General features: G+C 40.7%; 1 protein-coding gene across 6 annotated transcripts in view; it reads left to right on the top strand.

The window, feature by feature from the left end:
- The window catches only part of PPP6R3 (protein phosphatase 6 regulatory subunit 3), a 105,110-nt gene that overhangs the window by 14,679 nt on the left and 77,287 nt on the right, over positions 1 to 13,144 (top strand). For 5 of the 6 annotated variants that reach the window (XM_080912382.1, XM_080912385.1, XM_080912386.1 and 2 more), the window contains exon 2: positions 9,005 to 9,152. The gene's annotated coding sequence lies outside the window, so the exon portion shown is untranslated. Of the gene's footprint in view, positions 1 to 4,497; positions 4,559 to 9,004; positions 9,153 to 13,144 lie in introns of all 6 variants that reach the window. The other variant, XM_080912383.1, reaches the window with a different exon arrangement.

Below are 13,144 nucleotides of genomic sequence, written 5' to 3' on the forward strand. Positions count from 1 at the left end.
AAAGGAAATCTCTTACTTTATTCCTCAAAGCTTGTTTTGGATCTTTTAAGCTTTGCAAATTTTTCTCAGGACTGGTTAACCTGGAAGACTGATAAGGAGTGTACACAGCCTGCACTTTAAAAGTCTCCTGTGATAGTAATGTTAGAGAAGAAGAATGGCCAGGGAGAAAGAAGAATTTGTGGTCAGAGAGGCTAGCTGATGAGAACATTCTCATTCCAATATAGGAGGGTGGGGCAGGCGGGAAGAGGTATCTCCTGGTGAGCTGCATTGAGAGCAGGTTAAAATGAGGACTGAAAAGGGTAACTCGGTCAGCCCAACTTGAAGTAAACTGGTACAAATAATACCAGAGTATAATTACTACAAAGCACTAACCAGTTCAGCCCAATAGAAATGGACAAAAACTATAAACAGACACTTGGCAGAAAAGTGAAGTATAAATGGCTTTCAAAAATTCAAAAAAACGTTTTTGGCTGGAAAGATGGCTGACTGGTTAGGAATGTGTCCTGTTGTTGCAGAAGACCCAAGGTTAGTTCCCAGTACCTACATTGCAGCTCAGAACTGCCAGTAATTTAGTTCCAGTGGATCTCATAGTCTCTTCTGGACTCTAGGTAAACTGTATTCAGACAGAAACATACTTTAAAAGTGTGAACACTATCTAGCTTTACTCATAAAGAAATCATGTTTGCATTTTGATGGATGTGAAGAAACAGACATTCACACGAATGGGTGGTAGAAATAAAGTGGGTGTGACCTAACAGAAGTGCATGTCTATTCTCCAGCAGAGTTGAATACTACGTGGTCATTAGTGGTGGTGGCCATCTTACATGGGAAAGTCTATACTGGACAAACTTCTTCAGGAAAGGATGTAGAGGTTTTTTTTGTTTGTTTTTGTGTTTTTTTTAAAAAAATTAAGGTATAAGTTAAAAATCTTTGAGAATCTTTTTCTTATTTAAAGATCTAAAAACATCCCAGTGGGTCTGGTATAAGCCAGAGCAGGCTGTAGAAGTGAGGCTTTGAAAAGAGCTGTTAACTGGTCACCCTGTGGGGGCGTCCACCCCTGTGTCAGTCAGTATAGATTTGTTTTTCAGAGGCTGGCAAAGATTCTCTCTGGGGAACTTGGGCCTGTTTGATGTACATACTGGGTGACACCATAGGTAAAGGATGTGTAATATCTTACAAGATTTGTGAGTGAATCCACATTTTATTTTACCTGATTATACCTAGAAATGAGCATATCTTCCATCAAGGCCACATCAAATTTTACTTGGTTTGAATCCTTGACAGAGTAAGCAAATGTCTGATGCTAGAGAGCTCTGAATATATAGCACAGGACCTGGTGTATGTGAGGGCAGCACAGATCTTTGTGAGCTGTACATTCGCATGTTGCCCGAATGAACACAGTGCTGTGGACCCTTTTGCAGTTTGGCCTTTTATTTATCTTTTTAAATAAGAGGCTTGGCATAACCAAACAGACTGGTCTTTCAGCAGAGAAACTTCTTTTTAAGAAATTCACTGGAACTCACTATAATGATGAAAATGGCCTCAAGCTCAGAGAGAGTGGTCTGCTTCTGCTTCTTGAGGTTAAAGGTGTACATTACCTCTGTACATAAAGTTGCTTTGAGCAACTTTACATTCTCTATTATTTTCAGTTTAAATTTATTTAAGTAACTTCTTAAAAATTTAAGACTGGTGTTATTCATTGGTTTGTTTTTCTTTGTATTCTGGTACTATCTATATTTCCTTATTTCATAGATCATAGGAATAGTAAGATTGAACAGTGATGATTTAGTTTTAAGTCTACCATTTTGTAGGTAAGACAAATACAAAGAGAAGGGATTCTCTGCCTAAAACGGAATCTTTGTGCCATCTTAGGTCAAGACCTGCCTGTTAGACTTACAGGGATGTGCCTTTGATTTGAAGAGTATCAATTTATGAACATTACTAGTTCGCTTAAAAAGGGGCATGTTGGTGGTGCATGCCTGTAATCCCAGCTCTTGGGAGGCAGAGGCAGAGGCAGAGGCAGAGGCAGGAGGATGGCAGCAAATCAGAGGCCAGCCTGATGCACATAGAGTTTAGGCTGGCCTGGGCTACAAAGTGTGAGATTGTCTTACAAAAGAAGAGAAAGGAATTTATTCTAATAAATTTTCACTCACTTGGTTGCTCATATGCCATGTAAAAAGTTTTGGTGACATTGAGGAAGTGTTAAGAGTAGGTTAAGAGTTGGGCTAATGAAGTGTAGCCTGACCAGTGTATAGTAATTCCTCATTCACTGTGGCAGTAAACTGGTCTTGACTTTGGATGCTAGTTTACTAATCCATAACTTGGCTGTATTTTTATAGTAGGTTAGACTGAGCTGGCTTCTTGTGTCTGAAGTGATGTGAGTGTTTCAGTGAGCATAGCCAGACAGTGATGTAATCCAGTCAGGTGCCAAGTTTTGTTTACAATGTATCACCTACTGATAATGGCCATCCCTAGGTGGTAGGGAGGCTTACCTTGGCTTGTATGTACTTTACAGGGTAGTCTCTTTACATTCTTAGTGTGATGATTTTGGTTAATGGCTTAGAAGTGTTACTATTCTTTCTGGGGCCTGTATTTGTGTTTGGCATTTCTGAAGTTACTTGACAAAGTTGCAGGTATGTGTGTATAATTTTTACTGTTGTTGGGTATTTCTGAAGATATAGAAGTTTTATGTTTTAGGTTTTTCCCAATTATGGATGTTTTTGCAATCCCTTTTTATTAGACAAACTCTTGCTGTACACTCTTTTTTCTTTTCAGCTATCAAATCTATTTATTATTTGATCTAAAGGAACTAACTGAATAGAACGCTCAGTTTTAATGTATCCAAAAAGATAGATTTGCGGAAGAGTACATACGAAGAGAAAAAGACACTATGATCAAGTTGTGCGGATGAAATTAAACATGTATCCTGTGATTTGTCCACAGCCACAGCCATCCACGTAGTAACGAGGTCCCAGGGCTGCCCATAAGAAGCTGGTAACCCAGTGGGAACTGGGGCTGTAAAGGTTTCTTTAAAGACGTAACGTGGTCAAACTAAAACAAAACCCAAAGCAACTGAAAGACCTGGACTAAGTGCCCCAGTTAGGGACTCCTTGGCAACTTAGATCCAACCAAACGACTCTGGTGGACGATTAGATTGAAACGTGTAACGCTCTCTCCCTAAAAATAATAATAATAACCAAAAAAAAAAAACCCTACAAAGTCCATCAATTACGTTCGGCTCTGAGAATCGGCAGTTCCCAGCACCTTCCTTTTCCACTTTTTAAATATTTTATACAGTTCTGCATCTGCGGTCTTTCCATTCATTAATGGCCTTACACAAGATCTCCCCGTGGCTTCTTTTAAGGCAGGACACCAGAACGCCAAGCCTCTGGGGTCGAGATCACGCCCTCGATCCTCTGGAGGTGGGAGCGTCAAGCACTTAAGACTTGATTATTTAATTGCTGGGATAGGAGTAGACCGGGTGTGAGGGGTTGTGCCAAGGTGGGCACCCCGGTGTGCGCGCGCCTGTGTGTTGGGATTTGTCCTTCCTGCGCCCTAAGATTGCGTGTCCTCCTTGGGCCTGCCTTGCGCTCGCACGCCCCAGGCCTTGTCCGCCTGCCCAGCACCCAGAGGATGCCCCCGAGAGGACCCCGCCCCTCCTGTGTCCACGCACCTGCGGCCCCGCCCCCGGCCACGAACCTTCACGTCCACACACCTGCCCTGCTTTCCCCCCCACACCCCCGCAACCACCAAGGTGCAGCCGTGCTCCTCTCTTCGGCTGCTCCGGTATCTCTGCTGTACAGTCTTGAGTTGAGTTGATCATGAACTTACTGTGTAGCCAGGGCTGGCTTTGAGCTTCTCCTGTCTCAGCCTACTAAGTACCGGAATTGTATGTGTGTCACAACATAGTGTGTTGATGATGTTTGTATTCAAAGTTTATAGGTAAGTTTTTATTCACAGCATGCTAGCCATTGATAGTAAAGTGATAAGCCTTTGTGTAGATGGATTATCTCATTGTCTTTCTCTTTTGACTTGAGTGTTTTGAAGCACGCATAGTGGGATCAGTGAGCCACATTAAAATGATCAAGGTGGTGGCCTGAGGATTTTATGATATAGCAGGGAGTAGAGTCTTGCTTTCATGTATCTGGACTCTAGGCTGTCACTTGTCTGTGGCGTGGGCATAGTTTTGTTGTGCCCAATACTGTACAGGAAGACAATATTGGATATTATGGAGTGGCTTTGCTCCCTCTTTGGCATCAATAGGGTGCGGTCTGCTTTTTAAATTTTATGTGAGTGCAGAGTGCAGCTCCCCCACCAACTCCATAAATAATTTTGATTTCAATAAATTTCATGTCCATAAAAAGCCTGATTAGAATGATCTCTCCTTTTTAAGGTAAGGGGTCGTGAATGGTGAATGTTCATTCTATTTTCTCAGCCTTTATGATTAAACAACTACATTTAGATGCTGTTCAGTTGAGAGATTCTCTTCTGTTTTAGGTTAAAGCAGTTTTCTATGGAGTATGAAGGTGTGTTTGAGACTGAGCCCAAGACTTTTGATGTAAGCATCCTAAGCATGCATTCTACCTCTGAGCTACTTCTCTAACTCTTTAATGGATATTTTTATAACAATGTCATATTTGCATTCTTTAGCTGTCACCACAGTTTGTCATATTGAAAAAGAAGGTAGGAGTTATGGTAGGGATAAATTTTATGTGTGTTTGGAAAAGTATTGTTTCTGTAAGGAATGATAGATGATAACATTTAAAAATGAAAGCATAGTAATTTTCCTGACTTGATTAATTTTAGGAAATTGGTCTTTGTATCCATTTCCTCCAAGAGAATAATTCAGTAATAGGTAACTAAACTGCATGGCTGTTATTATTAGTGTTGTTTGTTTTGGGGACAGGGTCTCTCTGTGTAACCCTGGCTATCCTGGAACCTGATATATAGACTAGTCTGGCTTTACCAACTCAAGAGATCCTCCTGCCTCTGCCTCCTGAGGATTCAAAGGCCTGAAGTACCAGGTCCAGCTATATGCTATTTTAGCTACCAAATCATCAGTGCCTCCCTTAGCTGCTGTGGCCCTGTCCTCACTCCCTCTTCCAAAGCAGTCTTGCTCTCTGAGAGCCTCTTTCTCATTTTGTGCCTTCTGATGTAAAAATATAATTTTCTAGAAATCAGATCCTTAGGAAAGATTCCTGCTCTTTTCACTTTTCATGTTCTTGGTGGGATCCTTGCTGCATTACCCTTCCTAGATAGACATTGTTTTAGAGGACGGGGGCTTTGTTTCCTTTGTTCAGTGATCTTATGTCAGAGTTTGGGCACCTTTAGTTCAGTTTTTTCCCAAGCTAGGATCTGAAACCTTGTCTTGTTTCTTCAATAGTCTAGCTTTTGCCAATCCTTCAATGCCCAGCTTATTTCTCCATTTTAGCAGTAGCAGCCCTAGTGTTCCACTTTCAGTCTTTACTAATGTAAAGCAGATAATATATATACACATATTATTTTCAGTTTTGCTTCTTTTTCTCTTTTGCATCCTCCAACCATTGCTGTCATACTGCTTTGATATGTCAGATTCAGGATTTGTCAAGCCAAGAAGTATAGAATTCATTTATGCCATCTTTATAGTTCAGGAATGGATTCTCAGGTTAGATGATGTATCTTTTATCACATCATCTGGAAAATAGCTGGTATGACTTTTGGCCTTAGTATCTTGTGTGGTTTCCTGTCCAGAATTGTTAAGAACTTGTGGTTTTTGTTGTTGTTGTTTCTTGTTTTTGTTGTTGTTTTTATAGTTTTCAAGATGAGGTTTTCTGTGTAACCCTGCCCTGAAATTCATTATGTAGACCAGACTGGCTTTGAACTCAGAGATATATGCCTGCCTCTGCCTCCTGAGTGCTGGGATTAAAAACAACTCATTTTTAAAATGTGTCAAACTTTTATATTTCTCTAGTTTATAGCCAGGAGCAGCTCCTAATTAACTGCCTGCCCACCCCAAGACAGTTTATATTTTGAACTCTTTACACCATAGAGGGTAGGATGGAAAAACAAAACCTCACCAGTCATGTTTGAAGAGTTCTTGCTTGGTGCATACCTTCTGGGATTGTAGTTGTAAACAGTGCTCATTGCTTCTCATTCTTCCAGTGTAGATCTTTACTTTGTTGTTAAATTAGTGTTAGCACTATCGCTGTGCTGGTTAGCCATTTGTCTACTTGACATTAGCTAGAGTTAATCTAGGAAGAAGGAACATCTGCTGAGAACTTGCTTCTATCAGATTGGTCTGTGCGATTAGTGATTGATGTGGGAGAGTCCAGCCCACTGGTAGTACTACATCTGTGCATGTGGCCTTGGGTGGTATAAGAAAGCAGTCTGAACAAGGCCTGGGGAACAAACCAGTAAGCAGCATTCTTCTGTGGCTTCTGCTTCAGTTCTCGCCTCCAGGTTCATGGTGGATTGTGAGGTAAAATAAACCTTTTTCTCCCCAAGTTAGTTATGGTGTTTATCACAGCTGTAAAAACCTAAAAAGGACAATGTATGACTGTCATGCTATTTATAACAATTCAGTCATGTATTATATACTTTCCCCTCTTAAATGACTTTGTGTATTCCGTGAAAATGGGCCTTTTTAATGTACTTGTCTGTGATTTGGCATTAGACTCTGTTGTGTGCTCAAGTGCTCTGTTTGTCTTTCTGAGAAACTTCTCATCCTGAAGTCTAGACCTCTTGCCCTTGTTTGTGCACTGGGGTCTTGCTGTTCTTCCTCTACCCTACCATGGGAGAGTTTTTTGTCTTTCATGCATGGGTGATTATATCCCAGAGTCTGTGTTGTTTGTTGTTGTTCCCTTTCCTTTAAAGGAACACAGTCTGAAGTTTTTGTGAGAAAGCAAACAAACCTGAGATTTTATGTATGTATGCATGCATGTATGTATGTATTTATTTTTTTCTTTCTGTGTACTCTCGGGAGGTAGGGTCTTGGGGAGGGAATGTAGGGCTATTTTCATGCTTGGCAAGTTCTTCACTACTTAGTTGCATCCCAGCCTAGTCAACGTAGCGAGTTCCCGGTCATCTATGGCTATTATTAATGAGACCCTATGGGGTGGGGGTGGGGGGTGGTTTTTATGCTAGATGCAGTTTACCACTTTTTAAGGGGGAATAAATGAAGCAGGGCCTAGAAGTACACCTTAAATGAAAATGACATGGTCACTCCTAGGTATGGCTGAGCAGGATTTATTGTAGCTATGAGGAAGAGTTCCAAAAAGGAGATGTAGAAGGGTCTAGACTGAATGGGTCATGAGAAGAGGTGGGGGAAGTGAGAGAGGAAAAGAATTGAAAGGGCAAGTAGACCAAGAGAAAAAAAGGACCAAAGCAGTGCATGGCCAAATGGTAATTTTACATGAAAACGAGAAGCCTGGGTTAGGGAAGGGAACCAACCAGTCATAGCGCAGAAAGAAATAGAAAGGGTGAACTTACTAATCAGCAAGTCTCCGAGACTGCAGATTGTATGGAGGCTACAAGCCTCCAGGACTATCCTAAATTAGATTATAAGGAGGCTAGAGGATGCCCAGGACTGGGCGTAGGCAGCAGATGGCAGTAAGCCCCCTAGAGGAGAATAAACTGTACTTTTCCAGCTTTCTAGTGTGACTTCAAGAAACCCAAAAATCAAAAAATTATCTTTCTGAGTCTCTGTAAAAGCCCCAAGCTACCTTTTGTGGCTGGATCATGAACTTTGACAGCACTTGCACAAATCTTCTTTAGGATCTCTTGGGTATTATTTTTTTTTAATACTCAGTACTGAATTACCTCCAATTATTTATTTAATACTCAATACTGCTCTCTTTATCTTATAACCTTTCTATTTAATCTTTAATTTCTGCTCTGAAGTTTTACATTTTGAAGCCCCCTTCCTTCCCCTTGTGTTCTTGTTAGTGGCACCTGGTGTTTAGTGATACATTATTTGATCTTTCTGGAGGTAGCAATTATTTTTTAAATGTGTATTGTATATTTGTACAGTCTTTCTGTTTTCTTTTGCATTTTTATGTTTGCTGTGATGCTCTTTTTGTTTTTCAAGACATAATATATCTGTGTAACAGCCCTGGCTGTTCTGGAACTCATCTATGGACCAGGCTGCTTCAAGCTTCTGTCTTCTCGACTTTCTCTCCATGTTGAATTGTAGTCTTGAACTGTGTGCAGAAGTGAGCTCCTTCTCCCTTGAGTTTCTTTTGTTCAGGGTTTTTGTTTGTTTTTAAATCACAGCAATAGGAAATGAAGCAGAGACACAGTCCAAGTGAAAAACTATAAGCTCTTGAACAAAGGCTCTTTCTTTGAAGTGTAGATCCTTAGACAGTGTATGGACCCAACTGACAACAGTGTGTTTGCTTTTTGCCTTTGAATAAGGATACAGACATTGTGTTAGTGATACTGCTAGGAGTCTGAGAGTGGGCCTGGTATTTTGTCTACAAGTGAACAGAATAGGTGGTTATTGTTGGTGTTACAATTTATTACAGAATAGCTGAGGGACTTGGAACTACACAGATTTAATGCCAGTTTTGTGTACGTGTGTGTGTGTGTGTGTGTGTGTGTGTGTTTGCAAAGGCCAGAAGAGGTTGTTTGCTCCCCATAGAACTGGGGTTGTAGATGGCTGTGTGTCATCTAGTGCTCTTATATGTTGAGCCATCTTTCCATCCCTTTGCTTAATATTTAAAGTACAGTGCTTTGTAGTCAGCTTTAGGTCATTTCATAGATAGTAAGGATATGGTTCTACAGTCACTGACTGTGCTGCCATGGCACCTGTGTATATCTCCAGGTTATTCTTCAATGTGGAATAAAAACTAGTATAGGATTATCTGGGTTTTTCCATGTTCTCGTAGAAAAGCTTCAATTTGAGCTTTTTACTTCTCTGAAGTGTTGTTCTGTGAGCCAGTATTTTTTTTTTTTTTTTTTTAATGGCAGCTGTCACCAGATCAAAACACAACATATGTGATTCTCTGTTTTGTTTTTGTCTTTACAGGAACACTTCTGTTTCGTACAATATTCTCTCTTACTCCTGATAATCTGCTAATGTAATTTGGAAGATAGCTGTCACCAGGATAACCTGTAATGGGCAAGGAGCCACAGAGAAGAAAACATTTCTTTTAGTTTTAACCTTGGTTTGAAAGGTAAGACTCTTATAATCATCAGGTATTTCCTTTCTGGGATTCTTGTCTGTAAGAAATCAGGTACGTGTTCTGAAGCAGGTCTGGGCAGTCAACCTGCACTGGAGAGTGTGTAGTACTATGGTGTTTTTAGAATGTTAAACAGCAGCTGATGTAGCTGACTTTGGTTATCTAGGAATCTCTAGAACTCAGTGGGTACTTGTTTCCAGTAGATATGGAGCTGGCCACTAAGGAGCAACCAATATTTGAAAGCTGGAGTGAAGTAGAGGCCTTTGACTCAGGCTGCCTAACTCTGTGTTAGGTACCAGTGGCTTCTAGCCAGCTGCCTCACATGTTTAGGAATATAATTGCTTTAACTCTTTACTGGAACTATTGATTAAAGCTCAGAGATTGACTTTGCATATTTATTTAACCTTGCCTCAGTGTAAAGTTGCTTGTTTTACAAATGCTAATTATGTTCCTCAAAAAACTGCACTAGAGGGTCTGAACATAGCTTCTGGAAACCTGCCCCCTGTTGGTTCTGATTGGTAAATAAAGGTGCCAGCAGCCAGTAGCTGAGAGGACAGACAGAAGCTCGATTTTAGGATTTCCTGGGCTTGGGTGGGACCAGGAGGAAAGGAAGGAGGAGAGCAGCTATTTAGGAAAGTGTAGAGAGAGGCAAGACACAGAGGCTTTCATGAAGTAGGGAAGCAAGGATCCGCCCTAGGCTCTGGACAAAGAAGGTATGTGGCCCAGAGGGCATCACAAATGGGTCCAGAGTGGCCAAGTTGGGACACTTGAGTTAGTAAGTGATAACTCAGTTATCGGCAGGAGGTAGGTTCTAGCAGCATAGAGGCTAGGCTGTTGTGCTTCATAGGGCATATTAAATATGAAGGTTGTGTTTGTGTGAGTGTTTCATTCAGGAACATAAACCATTGGGCAGGTAGCAAACCCTGAACAGGGATTTATTAATAAATAATTAATACAACAAATGGCATCCAACATATGTCTCAGTGAGACTGACCATGTACATTTCAGAATTCCTGCTGGCTCTAGAACTAAGCTCCTCCTTGATGGCTTCCTTTTGTATCTTCTGATTGACATTGTCTCAAGGCCTTTGACATTTGTAGTATATTTGCCCATTCAATCCCACAGTGTGGAACTGTAATGACTGATTCTGAACACCAGTTGATTGATCCCAGGCATCCAGAATGTTGTTTTGCCTATGATCTGCCAGACACCCTTGGCTCTCTTAGCCTCTGACCCACCAGGTGACATTGACAGACCAGCCAAAAGGAAAAAGGAAGTGACACACCCAGACAAGAGGCAGAGCAGTAACAGTACAAAAGACTGTCCTGAGCAGTAGAAGGGTAAAGCCTAGCAAGTGTGATTCCTGGAACTCACATGGTAGTTGGCCTCTGATCCCCACACATGTGGACACAGAGGCACAACAGAAAAAGGTGGCCCTTGAGTTTTCATAGTGGTACTCCACCTTTGCCATTTTCTCAACTGAGTCTGTATGTCACTGTCCTGTGACTTCTGTGTGTGAACTTCCTCTGGCTATCATAATTTCCTTAGCCATTTATTGTTCAGAAACTGCACAAGAACTATTCTTGTTCAGAAAAAATTCATTCATTCTTGGCCCTGGGCTTTAAAAAGTCAAAATAAATCTTAGCGCTGAGCTGGGCATGGTGGACACATCTTTAATCTTAGCATTCAGGAGGCAGAGGCAGGCAGATTTCTTTGAGTTTGAGGCTAACCTGATCTACAGAGCAAGTTGTAGGATGGATAGTCAGGGCTACATAGAAAAACCCTGACTCAAAAAGCAAACAAAACCCTAAACAAAACAAAAGATTAACATTGGTAAGTCAGTAGCTTCTGTGTAGCAGAACAAGTCAGAAACTAATGATATACACCTAAGAAGTGCATGTATCTCACTGTGGACACACTTGGTGCAGGGGTATGACAACTCAAACATTGCCCAGTACCTGCTGACAAACAGTTATAGAGTGGCTATAGTTTTAATTAACTTACATTTTTATAAATTTATAAATTTGTTCAACTAAACCTCTTCTAGGTCTCATGCTTCATTTCGTCATTTTTTTTTTTTAAAGCTGTAGATCTAACTACCATATTGAATTGTAGCATGCCACAGCAGACTCTGTTTTAAGTTGTTTTTTTTCTATGCTGATTTGAAAAATATTCTGCCTGTGGCTGTTTCATGAAGACTATTAGGCTAAAACCTCAAAGAGTGTCAGGTTTGTGACAAACGCAGTGACACCCTCTTGTCAACTTCTACCTTCCACACATACTTGGGCCTGCTTAGTCAGCTTTGTTCACATCAGTGACCTAAGTGCCTCTGTGTGTATTCCTACTTTACTCCATCTTAGCTATGCAGAGGAGGTTAGATCTGTCCTGTCCATACATCCTTCTTCATCTTCTAACAGTTCAAACACACCTTTTACCTGGAATCAGTATTAAGTGTAGGTATTTAGTTAATTATTCCTTAAAGCTTTGACTCTTGCAGCGTTTTTCAGTAAAGTCAGATATATCAGCAACCTGTCCGCTGTTGTCATTGAGATACATTTCTATCTAGAATCTGTACCTCTTGCCTACCTCTGGATATGTTGCTCTTGAGCTTTTCCATATCCTCTGTATGTATCTTCCTTTCTTTTCCTCTCTTTCAAGGTATCTTAGCTTCTTGTTTCCTGTGTGTTGGCCTTTTTTGTGAAGCATACTTTGAGGGTCTACTTGAGAGTGTGGGAGTCTGCAGAACTACTCTTTCTGAAGTATCCTCTACAACTAGAGGAGGCTAGTATATTTTATTTTCTTATTTTGTGATTTTGTTTCTGTGAGTTTTTCTCCCCTAGACAAATTTTAAGACTGTCTTTGCAGCCACAAATTTCATGAGTATCAGAGATTTTATTTTACAGTATTTGAGTTGGCCCAGGCATGTCCAAAAGACAGCTCTCTTTGATTAATTTTGGAAAATAACATTTTACTTTTTTTTTGTGTTTACTACTAAGGTGGTAGATTATAGTATATTCCAAACTGGATGTGATATGTACATCTCTCAGCCAAGGACTGTGGGTTTTAATTTTGAGCTCAACCTTGGCTACATGGAGATTTAAAAAAATCTAGGACTGTGGGCTGGAGAGATAGCTCCAGCCCTTGCTGGCTATAGCTGCCTGCACAAGATCTGGACAAGATGGTGGTGCCCTTAGACATACTGCCACAGAGGCTGAAAGGGCTCACAAGGGGAAATCATAGGCAGTTAGTGGTTGCTGGGAGAGAAAGAGACATTTGCTTTTTACACTACAATGGTGTAGTCACTGGTGAGATGGCCATGTTCCTAAGTGACCATGATTAAACTCACTGGACTCTGAGAGAGGGATCTGGAGTGGGAGCAGTGTTTGGGATGTAAATAAATAAATACATAAAGAAGAAAATAGAAGAACCCTTGCTGCATTTGCAGATAACATAGGTTTGCTTCCTATGTTCCACATTATGCTGCTCTGTGCCATTTTTAACTCTAATTCTAAGGGGATCAAGTACACTTGCAGCCTCCACAGAACTTCAGGGATATGATATATATATAGGCAGACATATGAGTGTGCGCACACACATTAATGAACATAAAATTTTAAGTAGTAGGGCTTAGACTACTCAGTGGTAGAGTGTTTTTGTAGCATGCCAGAGATTCTAGGTTCAGTTCCCATTCTCTGAAACCCCCAACCCCACCCCTACTCCTGTTCCGGCATGTGCAGCTTTCCTTCCCTCAGAATAAATAATCCATACCATTTTTGAAGACATTTGTTTCTTTTTCTCTGATAAGTTTCTGGGAGAACCTTGCTCCTAGTCTGCCATTGCTCTTACTTACCCCTTTCCTTTCCAGTCCAACCTCAGTTTAAAATAAAACCAAGAACCTCCTATTCCTGTTACGAGTAGCTCATTCTTCTCATACACATAACTGTTGCTTTTGAAATTGTGCAAAACAGAAACAGCTTCCCATGACT

This window comes from Micromys minutus (genome assembly GCF_963924665.1).
Source record: "Micromys minutus genome assembly, chromosome: 2".
In the NCBI taxonomy this organism is placed as follows: Eukaryota; Metazoa; Chordata; class Mammalia; order Rodentia; family Muridae; genus Micromys; species Micromys minutus.